This window comes from Crinia signifera, chromosome 4 (assembly GCF_055691185.1).
Source record: "Crinia signifera chromosome 4, ASM5569118v1, whole genome shotgun sequence".
Lineage (NCBI taxonomy): Eukaryota > Metazoa > Chordata > Amphibia > Anura > Myobatrachidae > Crinia > Crinia signifera.
Genome location: NC_139220.1, coordinates 168,638,952 through 168,653,010, shown reverse-complemented (window position 1 = coordinate 168,653,010; position 14,059 = coordinate 168,638,952). Strand labels below are relative to the sequence as shown.

Below are 14,059 nucleotides of genomic sequence, written 5' to 3'. Positions count from 1 at the left end.
CAATGCGATCTGGGCGGAATATTACCGCCCAGGATTGCATTGTAAAATGCGATCATATCAGGGCAATGTATCAATGTTAGGGCGCAGGGACAGGGTTCCGAAAGGAGCCCGTCCCTGCAAAGCCCTGACCCGGAAGCCGGGGGGGGGGGGGCAGTGCATGCCCGGTTATGCGCTGACCCCATATTAGAATGGCGATAGCCCAGGGGTGTGATGCCGGGCTGCCCGATGTTGATACATCGGGCAGCGTCGCATCCCCCAAAGAAACCTATGGGGGATGCGGCCGGCGGCGCTGCAGGGGGGATCGCAGCAGGGATCGGAGATTCCTGCTGCGACTCCCTATGATACATTTAGGGGATACTTAATATTTGCGGCTAAACCCCGAAAACTGTGTTTTTGGGGATTTAGCCGCAAATATGGTTTGATAAATGGGCCCCTAAGTGTAATTAATCTTGAAATTAGAGAGGGCATTAACTCTCGTGAATTCAGAAATAAGTGCTAGGAGTGAGGTGACAGGGTCCAAATAGTGGCTAGGTGGTCGTCGGCATATAATACACCATGGATGTTTTTGTTGGCTCTAATTGCTCTGGCTAGGGCAAAGCACAAAAATTAGTGGAGAGAGAGGACAGTCCTGTCTCGTCCCATTTTTCTATTACAGAAGAAGATTCCATTTACTTTAGCTGCAGGGGAGCTATATAATGCCAGTATACGCTAAACCTAAATGGCTAAGGACACTTTCTATGAAATGCCAATTGACTCTGTTGAAGGCCTTCTCAGCATCTGTGGACAGGTAGACCAAGCAGCATGAGGTCAATGATTTTGGATGTGTTGTCTTTAATTCCTGGCCAGGGACAAAGCCCACCTGGTCACCATGCACCACATCGGGAAGAAGAGGGCCTAGTCAGTTTGCTAGCATCGTAGCGTATCATTTTACATCACAATTCAATAGAGAAATAGGCCAATAACTTGAACATTGAGCGGGGTCCTTACACTCTTTGGGTATTACAGAAATATCGCCCTCCAGTGTTTGGGTAGGAAAAAAACATTATCTATCGATACTGAGGTACAAGCCTTTAACAACAAGGCAATAAGGAGGATTTAAACAGTAACAGACTGGGAAGCCGGTACATGTGAATTATCCGGGCTGCCGATTTTGTCCTTAAGTTTAGTTAACTTAAGGACACCCGACCGACGCGATGCCCGTGATTTAACCCCAAATCACGGGCATCGCGTCGGTCGCGGCTGTTATAAGGGGCCGCGACGCGACCGACGCGATGCCCGCGATTTCCCATAGACATTAATGTTAAAAGACGCGATGGACCCGATTTCCCATAGACAGCAATGTTAAAATTATTACAGTAATGTTAAATGATGTGCAAAATAAAATGACAATGTGAAATGGGCCAATATGGCCATTTCACATTGGATATGTTTTAAAAAAAAAAAGTTTCATGGCCCCCCACCACCGTTAACGCCACCCCGCTATTGACGCCAACCCGAGGGGCGGTGGTACGCGTCCTCCGACCTTTTCATACCCCTACTATCCACGTCGGAAGCGTGGCGAGCGCAGCGAGCCCCGCGCGGGGCCGCGGATACCTTCACAGGTATCCGCGTCCCCTCGTGGGCTTCACACGTCGGAAGCGTGGCGAGCGCAGCGAGCCCCGCGCGGGGCCGCGGATACCTTCACAGGTATCCGCGGCCCCTCGCGGGCTTCACAGGTGTCCGCGTCCCCTCGCGGGGCTCGCTGCGCTCGCCACGCTTCGGGCTCGGTGGCACGCTGCGCTCGCCACACTTTCTATTCTCAACTCCACGCCGGCGTGGATAGTAGGGGTATGAAAAGGTCGGAGGACGCGTACCGCCGCCCCTCGCAGGCTCGCTGCGCTCGCAACGCTTCGGGTTGGCGTTAATAGCGGGGTGGCGTTAACGGGGCCATGAAACATTTTTTTTTAAAACATATCCAATGTGAAATGGCCATATTGGCCCATTTCACATTGTCATTTTATTTTGCACATCATTTAACATTACTGTAATAATTTTAACATTGCTGTCTATGGGAAATCGGGTCCATCGCGTCTTTTAACATTACTTTTAACATTACTGTCTATGGGAAATCGCGGGCATCGCGTCGGTCGCGTCGCGGCCCCTTATAATGGCCGCGATTTTTCGGGCGCGATGAAAAAAATCGGCAGCCCGGATAACTCACAAGTACTGGGAAGCCATATGGGCCAGGGCTCTTACCCACTGGAGTGGCCATCAGGGCCGCCTTGAGTTCCTATATCATGAATAGTTTTTCTAGGGAATTCAGATCAATCTCTGAAAGTTTTGGGAAATGTATTTCATGTAAGTAATTTTTGACCAACTTTGGGTCAAGGGAGGGCAAAGAAGGCTGGTCAGTTCTTAAATTATAAAGGGCAGAGTAGTAACCTTGGAAAGATTCTGCTATTGGAGGAAGTGTATAAACCAGTTCCCCTCGGGGGCCTCGTATTGAGTGCGTCATAGTCATTGCTCCGACGTCAGGGGTGGCATTAAGGTCAATGTAATTTGTCACAGCAGTGATTCGTGGGTCTGGGGCTTAAGTGTAGGTGGAGACAATTTGACGGAGACAAAAACCGGTGTGTGATGTGACCAAGCTATCTGGCCAATCATACTAGTGGGGAAAAATTGTATGAATTTATGGTCTACAAGGAAATAGTCCAATCGAGAATACATATTGTGTGGGGCTGAGAAGAAAGTAAAATCCTTTACAGTAGGGTGGTGAATTCGCCACAAATCCACAACTTGGAATTTGTGCAGAAGTCTACGATAGTTCCTGTGATCACGTGTGAGTTAACGTGAGGGCAGGATCTAAAGACCAATTAAAGTCACCGCCTAATATCAAACAGCCTTCTCTAAGGGGTTCAATTAATTGTAGCATTTTACAGAGGATTGTTTTTGTCCCTGGTTTGGGGAGTGGATATTAACAAAAGTATATGACTGAGTGAATATTTGACATTTGAGGATGTGACATCTACCCTCAGCCAGCATCAAATGCTAAATATTTGTGAGAGGGAGGCGACGAGAGACAAGTATCGCAACTCCAAGAGATTTACCTAGAGGATTATCACTGCAATAGACTAAAGAGTAGTAATAGTTGCCCAATTTTGGGGAGGCTTGAAATATAAAATGTGTCTCTTGTATGAAGGCAATATCTGCATGTTCATGCCTGAGTTAGCGTAGTAGGGTGGACCTTTCCCCATGTTTTTAGGAGAAAAGTTTTCTAAAACCTACAGATGTGTCCTCATACATCTAGCCTCACCAATGCTTGTAGGAAGGATGGTTCTGAATACCCAGAAACTCCAGTGATGTATCATTTTTTTCAAAAACATTTTGTGTTCCTATGGATGATCTTCGAAGCCCTGCTTGATTCACGGGTCGGTGCTGAGAGGGCAGAGCCAATATGCTATAATTTTCATAGATTTGTATAATATTAGCCATGCACCGTCATTACTATTATTATTATCCTTTATTTATATCGCACCACAAGGAATCCACTGTGCCTAATTACAGAGTGCATAAACAAAAAAGCAAACACAGTGACTTCATGCTGCTTTCCCACTGCTGAAACGGGTCATTACCCGTTTTTTTAAACGGGTTTTTAAACGGCAAGAGCCATAAAGACCCTTTCCCACTGCAGCTTTTAAACTGTAAATTACCGTTTAAAAGCCGTTTTTGGCACATTTACACTGCCGTTTAAAAACCCGTTTAACCCATAAAAAATATGAGGGGGGGGGATTAAAAAAAAACAGCGTGGGGTCCCCCCCACAGCTGTAACCAGCACCAGGCTGAAAGAGCCGGGGCCGGTAATTAAAAATCAGGGAATAGGGGTTCCCCGATTTTTAACAACCAGCTCCAGGTCCGGGGCTGGTTCCAAAAATATGGGGGACAAAATTAGTAGGGGTCCCCCGTATTTTAAGAACCAGCCCCAGGCACAACCAGCCAGCAGGGTAATGCCACAGCCGGGGGGAGACTTTTTATACAAGTCCCCCCGGCCAAAGCATTCATCCCTACCGACCAGTCAGCCTGGCCAGGGGCCCTGGGGGAGTGGGGACCCCCCCAATAAACTGTGGAACTATGAGTCCCAGCAAGCCTCCCCCGCAAGCTGGGACTTGGAGAACCACAAGTCCCAGCCTGCGGGGCATTAAAGGGCCCGCTGGGTCTTGTAGTTCCACGTAAAAAAAATTGATAAATAAATACACACTGACACATTATAAAAATAAAAGTTACCGGGGAGGCTTGCTGGGACTCATAGTTCCACAGTTTAAAACAATAGGTTTTTCATCTATTTTTTTACACAATGATCAGCCCGGTGGCCACCGCACAGGGCCATCGGGGACAGCACCAGACTTCAGCCTGGTCAGGTAAGTCCTGGAGGGGGGACCCCTTTATTGTGGGGTCCCCACTCCCCCAGGGCCCCTGGCCAGGCTGACTGGTCGGTAGGGTTAATGTTTTGGCCGCGGGACCTTATATAATAAGTGTCCCCCGGCTGTGGCATTACCCTGCTGGCTGGTTTGGCCTGGGGCTGGTTCTTAAAATACGGGGGACCCCTACTCATTTTGTCCCCCGTATTTTGGGAACCAGCTCCGGCCCTTGAGCCTGGGGCTGGTTTTAAAAAATCAGCGAAGCCCTATTTGTCGGGTTTCCTGATTTTCTAATGCCTGGTGCTGGTAACGGCAGTGGGGGGGACCCCACGCCGATTTTTTTTTAAACTAAATAGCGTTTCAGAGGCATTCCCACTGCTTTTAAAACGGGTTGAAGTACCAGTTATCTTTAACCGGTATTTCAACTCTGGCACTTTCCCACTGCAGCCTTAAACGGTAAATTGCGCTGAAAAATCGTCAATTTACCGTTTTAGACCTGCAGTGGGAAAGGGGCATAAGATTACAATAGTATACAAGTGCAATGTACATAAACATAACCTGCATCAGCAGATGACACTGAAATAAGTATCAGGGTGGCAGTAAACCACAGAATTTAATGCCATTAAAAAATGGTTTAAGTAAAAGAAGGAAAAGTACATGAGGGAAGAGGGCCATGCTCATGAGAGCTTACATTCTAATGTAAATGCTACGTTACATATCTGTATATCACCCATGTAAAAATGAATTGCCCCAGAAAATCTAATAACTGATTGTGTTACTTTTAGCAGCAACAACTACAACCATCTTCAGATCACTGGAGATCAGTCTTTTATATCATAGTAGAGGAAGTTTGTCCCTCTTTTCTTTGCGGGGTTAGAAGGGGCCAAGAAATGTTTTCACGCAAGTGGGTATCCTGTGCAAAACTGTATGACATTTAGCGTAACTGTGACAAATATTTTGAAATATAACTAATTGAAATGGTTACTACTAGAAACAGATTTTATGCTTACAAGACTCAGCTGTGCAGCTAGCTGTTACAGCTGAGTAAAGAACAAACATTAACCATTTGAGTGTCAGGTGAATTTGCCAAAATTGTTGTGAAAATTGGCAAGCAAACGTTTTTATTCATCATAATGACCTGTAATGTTTACTTTATATAGGAAATATAATCTTTTGTTTTTACACATTTTTTTTTATTTTATTTACATAATAAATGTGAGTGATGCAGGCATTTTTAGCAGATATTTTGCACCTCTCACAGAGATGTTGGTACTTAAAGGGTTAAGTACATTTTAAATTACCAATTTGTACCTATCCTATATTATTCACATTTTACTTTAATGTTAGAAATTAATGCCAGAGTGTAATCCTGCCCCATGCAAGTCTGCTAATTGCTTTGCAGGGCTTGCGAAAGTCCATTCGCAAGCAGCTCACCATCAAATGATTTTTCCAGTGTGTGCAGTCAGTTCACAGCCCAGCAGAGGCGTAACTATAGCACCGCAGCCCCCCGCGGTCGTGGGGGGGGGGGGGGGGGGCGCTGTGCATGTGTGGGCGTCGGGGGCTGTGGTGCTATAGTTAGCCCCCTCCCGTCCGCCCATCTGCCGCCCGCCCATCCGCCGCCCGCAGCCTTACCTGACTTTAGTGGTCAGTGGTGGTCATTCTTCTGCTAGTGAGACGGACCACAATAAATTGTCCGCCCCATATAGCAGACAGTTCTTTAAAACTGTCTGCTGTATGGGGGCGGACATTTTGTGTTGGTCCGTCTCCATAGCAGAAGAATGAAGCCAGCAAGGGAGCCGGGACGGGACCAGCAAGACAGGTAAGGCTGCGGGCAGGGGATGGGGGAGACGGCGGGGGGCGCCCAATTCATAGTTACGCCACTGCAGCCCAGGACTTACTCAGCGGCTGCGATAAAAACAGTAAGATCATGGCCTGGGCATGCTTGTGTTTTCCCTGACACTCACAGAAAATGGCCTCCCCCAAGAGCCAGATTCCTGTGAATCAACTTCATACAGCCAGCGATAAAAAAAAAAAATAGCAGGATTTTATGGTAGGATGACCTTGTGCATGTGAGCTGCAATCTATACACATTCGCAATCTATCGATAATCGCCTAGCCTTAGAATTTGCAGTCATGCGATCAGGTCTAAACAGTGGTGTAAGTTCGTCCATGTCTCCCAGCGGCAAGAAAAAAAGTTAGTGCCCCCCCCCATAGATAGATAGCTAGAGAGAGGTAAGAGAGAGATAGGAAATAGATGCCCCCCCATAGATTAATAGCTATAGAGAGGAAAAAGAGAGATAGGAAATATGGAGAGTGAGTGTCAGAGAGAAAGAAAGAGTGTCAAGGAGAGAGGTGGGCATCAGAAAAAGCGAGGAAATGAGAGGGGAGAGCAAGAGAGTGTCAGAGGTAGAGGGTGTCAGGGATAGAAAGAGAGGGGAGAGAGAGGGTGTCAGGGATAGAGAGAAGGGTGTGAGAGGATTTAAGGGATAGAAAGAGGGGTGAGAGGGGAGGTCAGGCATAGAGAGGTGAGACAGGCTGGTCATGCAAACAGAGTTGGATGAGAGTGGGGTCAGGCAGAGAGAGGAATGGGGTGAGAGTGGGGTCAGGCAAAGAAAAGGGGTGCCAGGCAGAGAAAGTGAGGGGTCAGACAGAGAAAGAGAAAAAATAAAGTGGTGGGCACCAGCCTGGTGCTGCTACAGCCCGGATGCAGGCACTCAGAGCTATAGGAGGGAGGTGGGCGGCTGCACGAATGCTGCATGACCCACACAGGGCCCTATGGTGCTGATCCCTTCTGAGCTGTGCACATAAAGCAAAGGCCATCTGGGTGAGGTGACGAAGAGGGATGTGGGGGTGACAGGTACCTTTCATCTCCATGTCCTCGGGCTCACTAAGCTGCTGCTCCCCGAGCTTCTGCTGATGGTGCTTCATGTCTCTGGGTTTGGCCTCCAGGGTCTCAATCATTCCTGCTCGCTGTGCAGGCTTAGATATGGACTGTGGGCCTGGCTTAACAGGAGCAAAAAGCGGCGTTGGCAGGGCCTTTGCAGCTGCTGCAGCCTGAGCCTTCCTCGTGGGCAGTGGCAGATGCACTGCTGGGGAGAGAGCGGAGGGGGGCCGAGGCAGGGATATTTGCACAATTTTGACACCTTTGGGGGAAGGCGCAGTGGGGATGCTTCATCCTGGGGGCCCTCAACAGCTGCTGGTGACGGGAGGCTGGCTGAAACCAGGCCGCTGACACTTGCCGCACGGGGCTGAGCCTGGCCGCCATGAGCTTGTATGCTGTGTGCCACCTGTCCTGCACTGGCTGCTGAGTCTCCCGCTGAGTCTCCCACCTGCCCAACAAGGCGGAAGGGAGAGGGGGGCCGTGCTGCTGCATACACCAGGCAGTAACTCTACAAATGAGCAGTATATCGGGGGGCAATGGAGCCAGTGCCCACTTTAAGGCTGGCGCCCAGCGGAAGATGACTCCATTGACTCCGGTAGTTCTGACACTGGGTCTAGAATAGGTTGGTAACAATGTAGGGCTCCATTGTTAGAATAGGTTGGATAACTTTGGTTTCCTAAAGAGAGGTAACAAAATAGAACCAAAGAAATGGAAAGGAATTTTGATTGGCAAACAACATTGTTTATTAAAATTAAATAGCTACAATAAGCACAAGGTAACAATACTGTAAACGGTAAACAAATTGGAGAGGAACTTTATGGAAATGCTTGGTAGTGAGATTTAATATCATGGTAAACGTGTAATAAAATGAAAATTAAGCTAGCTTTTAAATACATTTAGTCTACCTTTAGATATAAAGATGTTTTTGTTAGTGATATATTTACCAGACTTGACCAACAGAACAGAAACCAGCTTATTCAGACCGCAAATCTTCTTTCTTCTGTTTAGGCCCTCATATGTTGCTTTCATTTCCCCATATGGATTAATGTGTGTTAAAATGTCAATCTATTTTGTAGCAGAGAGGATTAGAAATGAGGCCATCTGTCATGATTACTGTGTAGTTGAGGTTTTTTTTTTTTTTTAAATAAAATAAACCGGGTGCAGTATAATAGAAATGAAAGCAGTATATTAACTATCATATGTGGATTCTTTATTTTAAAACATACAAATATTTTATATTAGAAATTATATGCCTATTAAAATGACGGACACCAGGGCTGGATTATAGGAGGGAGGGACAGTCACTACTCAAACAGGAGTCGGCAGGTTTATGGAACTCCTGCTGCTTCAAGCCGAGGCTCCATCATGCTGAGGGGTGTGGATCGCATTGTCGACCCGATTTAGGTTGACAGTCACCGTTGTGTCGACAGACAGCAAGGTCGACAGGATTCTATGTCAACATGGGTGAAAGTCAACAGGTGTCTAGGTCAACATGGGTTTAGGTCATCATGGGTTCAGGTCTACAGGTCACGAGGCCGACATGGGTTTTTTCACTGTTTTTTACCCGAATGTCAACACAGCCGACATGGACACAGTTGGAAGTCAACAGCAGTGCATCGCTCGCGATGCTTCCGGCACGGTGCCTCGCTGCGCTTGGCACACTATTTTATTCTCCCACCACGCCCTAGTGGATGGTAGGGCATGAAATTCCGCCTGTCGGCACATGTCGGCTCAAAAAAACTGTGAAAAAACACATGTCGACCTGTCGACCTAACCCATGTCGACACAACACATTTGTCGACCTTAAACCATGTCAACCTTGTCCCATGTGGACCTAGACACCTGTCGACCTTCATCCATGTTGACCTTGTTGCCTGTCGACCCAACGGTGTCTACCTAATGACTGTCGACCTAAGTTGGGTCGACAATACGACCGTATCCCCATGCTGAGTGTGAAGATACTCAGCAGTGTGATACTCAGCAGTGTGTAGATGTAACGGGCAGCCTATAATAATATGTGTTACGTACTAAGACCAGGAAGGATTTTCAGTCTATGCACACAAAAAAAATCTAGGTTAATTACAAAGTTAACAAGGGCAGGGTTTCATTAAGGTCCTGTTGGAGCTTATAATACTGCAGAATCCATTATTGCATGTACATCCATTGTCATGTCAATTAGTTCTGCAAGTGCAAGCAGGCATGCCGAAGTGTCAGTGGTTTAGTTCCACAATAGTAAGTACGTTAATTATTTTGCTTATGGTTATGATAGCACCAATGTACAGGGTCAGTCTGCAAATCAGATTTCCTAGGGAATTCTGCCCCGTGCTGACCAGGAGGTTTCACATAATAACAGGAGACCTCCACACTCTCCCCCTGCTATAGTGAGACCACCCCAACCTGGTATACTTCAATCTCATTGTCCTGCTTTTTAGATCTAATCAGGCTGTATAAATAGATACACAATCAGAGAGCGCACTGAGGTAAAACACTGTTCTATTTTAATCAATATAAATCACATAACTAGGAATATTTTTCTATGCGATTTATACTACACCGGAGCGCGCATTGGGATCGAATCTGCATCCAATGTAGAAAAACCATTCAATGCCCATTCAATTTTCTGTTCGATTTTGCTTCTATAAGCAAAATCGCATAGAAAAATAGTGCATATATCACTGTGTGTACCCTCTATTACCCCAAACAGTCCAAGACAGACGGTATTGCCAGATGCTGATGGGAGAGCCCCCTTTTAGGGGTATACTGCTAGTAAAGCTGGGTACACATATATACAATCCCTGTTTCTTGCGACCGTACACCTGTCGGACTGTCCACAAACAACAAATCACGCTTGTACACACCTGTACAATTTTACTTGCGACGTCCGATGTACTCCCGTCCAAACAGTCGCAAGAGAAAGATTGGACAGCCCCGGACCAGCCCCCGGAACCAAGGCACCGGCAGCGGACCCAGGGACCTACCGACGGGCTCAAGTCAGTATGTGTGGGCTTTGGATGTATTAAAGTTTAATTTTTATTGTGTGTCAGTGTGTTTATTTTACTATTTTTTTTCTGTGGAACTACTTGTGCCAGCGGGCCCTTTAATGCCCCGCATGCTGGGACTTGTGGTTCTCCAAGTTCTCCAAGTCCCAGCATGCGGGGAAGGCTTGCTGGGACTCATAGTTCCACAGTAAAAGACAATAGTTTTTATTCTTTTTTTTTACACTTTTCATCAGCCCGATGCTTTCAGCATGGGCTGGTAAGTCAATCAGCCCTGTGACCACCGCACAGGGTAACCGGGGACATCACCAGGCTTCAGACTGGTCAGGCTACGTCCTGGAGGGGGGGCCCTTTATTGGGGGGGTCCCCACTCCCCCAGGGCCCCTGGCCAGGCTGACCGGTCAGAGGGCTGAATGCTTTGGCCGGGGGGACTTGCATAAAAAGTCTCCCCCCGGCTGTGGCATTACCCTGCTGGCTGGTTTGGCCTGGGGCTGGTTCTTAGTCATTTTGTCCCCCGTATTTTGGGAACCAGCCCCGGACCTGGAGCCTAGGGTTGGTTTTAAAAAATCAGCGAAGTCCTATTTGTCGGGTTTCCTGATTTTTTAATACCAGCCCAGGCTCTTCAGCCTGGTGCTGGTTACATCCGTGGGGGGGGGCGGGACCCCACGTCGTTTTTTTTAAAGGGTAAAAGGGTGACTAAAAGACTAAAATGTAGACCCTGCCGGCTGACTAAAGTTCTATATAGAAGGGACAAACAGGGAGTGACTTAATCCCAAAATAGGGATGCTGTCCTGTTTGTCTCTTCCATTTTTAAGAGGCCACACATCCTCTTTACTAAAGAAGCAGCAATCTTGCCTTGTTTCTGAATTTGAGGTACACACCACCTGATACAGTACCCCCCGCGCTCCTAGGTGCCCCTAGGGACACACTCTCTCTCTATATAGAAGGGTTTGCGTCTAAATTTTAGTCAGCCGGCAGGGTAAAAAATGAACAAACATTTTATTCATCCATATACAGCAATTTCCTTAAAATTGATTTGCGGCAATATTCAGTAAAAAAATAAAAAATAAAATTAACTTATCCCTGTGCTGCTCTCTTAGTGTGAAATGTCTGTTCGAGCATATAGACGGACGTTGGGATTATAATCCTCTTTTTATTTTTTACTGAATATTCCTGCAAATCGATTTTATGGAAATTGCTGTATAAGGATGAATAAAGTGTTTGCGCATTTTTATCTATAAGAAAAGGACTTTCATTTTTAAATCCACCCGAGTGCTTATTGTTCTAGGCTCCTAATACATAGGGGGATATTCAATGGCGTCGGCGAGCCTCTGATGGTGAGCTATACGGCAAGCAGTGCCAATAGCAGAGTATTCAGTGGCGTCCCCTTCATGCGACATTTCCACCTTGCTGGTTCTTTTCAGTGAGCTGGAACCGGCAAGTGTGGCAGTCAAAACGGCGGCCTTCGCCACAAAATGCAGCGGGTTTGCTGCATTTGTGGTGAACCTTGCCATTCTTGGGAATCCTCACCGTCTCCTTATGGCGAGAATTGCACCGGAACAGTGAATACAGTGAGCGGCCGCCTAGGGGGTTAGATGGCGAGGATGGCTTGTTTTCGGTGATCCTCGCGGAAAACAAGCTATCCTCGCTGCACAAACCCCCTTGCTGGTGACATTGAATACCGCCCATAGTCATAAGTTTATCGCCCGGCCTGTGAATTTGTAGCTGTGCAATCAGGTCTGAACAAACCCCCAAGTCCACCAATGTTGTCAGTATAATTCAAGTATATAGTATATTCCAGTATGTATTCATTGGAGATGTTTTAGGCACATGAACAAAGAATTCCCACTGGCTGGTGATGGACTGCTCAGCCACAGGGTGCAGCTTGTTTTCTGACTCTGGACCTAGTTACAGACATGATAATGGTAATTACCAGACAGCTACATGGTAGTATGATGATCCTAACAAACAAAAATCAGATTGTCAGCGCAATAGTGATTTATAAGTCAAGTCAGGATACAAATAATTATACTGTATGTTGTGAGCTAAATGATGTATGTACTGCAATAATCTATTCTGTATTTATTTTGTCCACCCTTTTCTTTGTTCTAAAGTTTGTTCCTTACCTATGTTATGGTTATGTTATGTTATGGTCCCTATCCATGTTACAGTTTGTTGCCGATCTTTTGTGGGGCGAGATGCACTAATGAATACCGCATTTTGATATGCAAGAAAACCCGCACGCCGGGCTTCTTAACACAATACAGTGCCACCCAGCACCGCATGGGCCCCCGCCGAACCATACTGGCCTCCGCAGACTCCCGCCGACCCCCCCCCCCCTCACCTGTGTTGGGGCAGCACAGTGCTGTGCTGCCCGGACCAGTGACCGCTTCCCCCCTGCAGTTTACATCCTTTTTCTGGGTGCAGGGAGGAGGAGGAGGTTTCGGAGCCTACCCGCAGCACCCAGCAGCTGGGTAAGGGAGGGAGGGGAAGCTTCTGGAGACCCGCTCACCCTCCGCTTCGCAATGGGCAGCTCTTATCGCGAGAGCTGCCCATTGCTATACTAATTGTATATGTTAGAGCATATGCAATTAGTATCGTTGCAGTAGCCGACAGAGGGGGGCGGTAACTGGCGGCATATAATAGAGCATCCCACCCATGGTCTTATATTGCCCAACTAGGAATTACACCCTCAAAAATGTCACATTCACCTGCAGTTTTTTCCTGCGATTGGGGCGATCAATCACAGGAAAAGAGCCCAAATTTTATGTGAAAGACAGCCGGTCCAAAGAGATGGGTGCTCCTGTGCACATCTTACCGGAGCCTGCGAGTCGCACAAGCTGCAGAAGCAATCTCCAGGCCCTTATTCTGGTTGACTTGCTGCTGCCCACAGAGATGCCCACCCCCCTCGCACAGCGCAACTACCAGCAGGCATTCGAATGGATGATTTGCATAATCATCCATTCGCAACCTTGAGTGCGGGCACAAAATCATTTGATGGTCGCCGACCATTGAATCATTTTTCAAGTGCTCACAAAGCTATGACGCCTCTTTGGTGTCTTACACCTGCGAACACGCAGGGGGGCAAGTGAACTTGGATAAGGCCCTAAATCTCTGGTCTCTAAGGGGTTAAGGATCTTTAAACTTTTATATTATTTTTGGTTTATTGTAGTATGTTGAACTTATAGATTGCAAGCTTCCTTCCAACTGTTTTGACTGTTTGTAGCTACCCAGTTTGTTGTATCCTTTGTTTTCAATTGTAAAGCAAAATGGAATTTGATGCACTATGTTAGAAACTGTTAATAAATAGCTGTCCACCTGCCGACTGCAGAGTCTGCCGTCTGCTTCCCAGGTTACAAAGAGGACAGGAGGGGAATCAACATTGCGGCTGAGGTTGCTTCCGGCATTGGCTCTAACTACAACGGAGCCACGCCGGTTGTAGCGACACGCAAACTTACACCTGTCATTCACCGCCTCCCTCCTGCCCGTGGTGTTAATCTATCTTCACTGGGGATTTGCTCAGAGTCGGGCTAAAGGAAATGTAATTGAACCATTTCAAATACTACTCAAAATCCAAGTTTATAATATATATATATATATATATATATATATTAAAAAAAGGCTTTAGTTGACACAAACTACCTTTGGATACAACTACTAATGTGTTGCCAATTAACCTGACCCAATATTATCTTTATTGGAGGCTCCTCACCTTTTGGACACACACAGGACTCAAGTGGGTAAGAGCATTGGAGAAAGTATATACATTAATATATGACTTTGGGATT

General features: G+C 46.8%; 1 protein-coding gene across 1 annotated transcript in view; it reads left to right on the top strand.

The window, feature by feature from the left end:
• The window catches only part of ABCD2 (ATP binding cassette subfamily D member 2), a 101,171-nt gene that overhangs the window by 50,431 nt on the left and 36,681 nt on the right, over window positions 1-14,059 (top strand). The gene's annotated exons all lie outside the window — the stretch shown is intronic.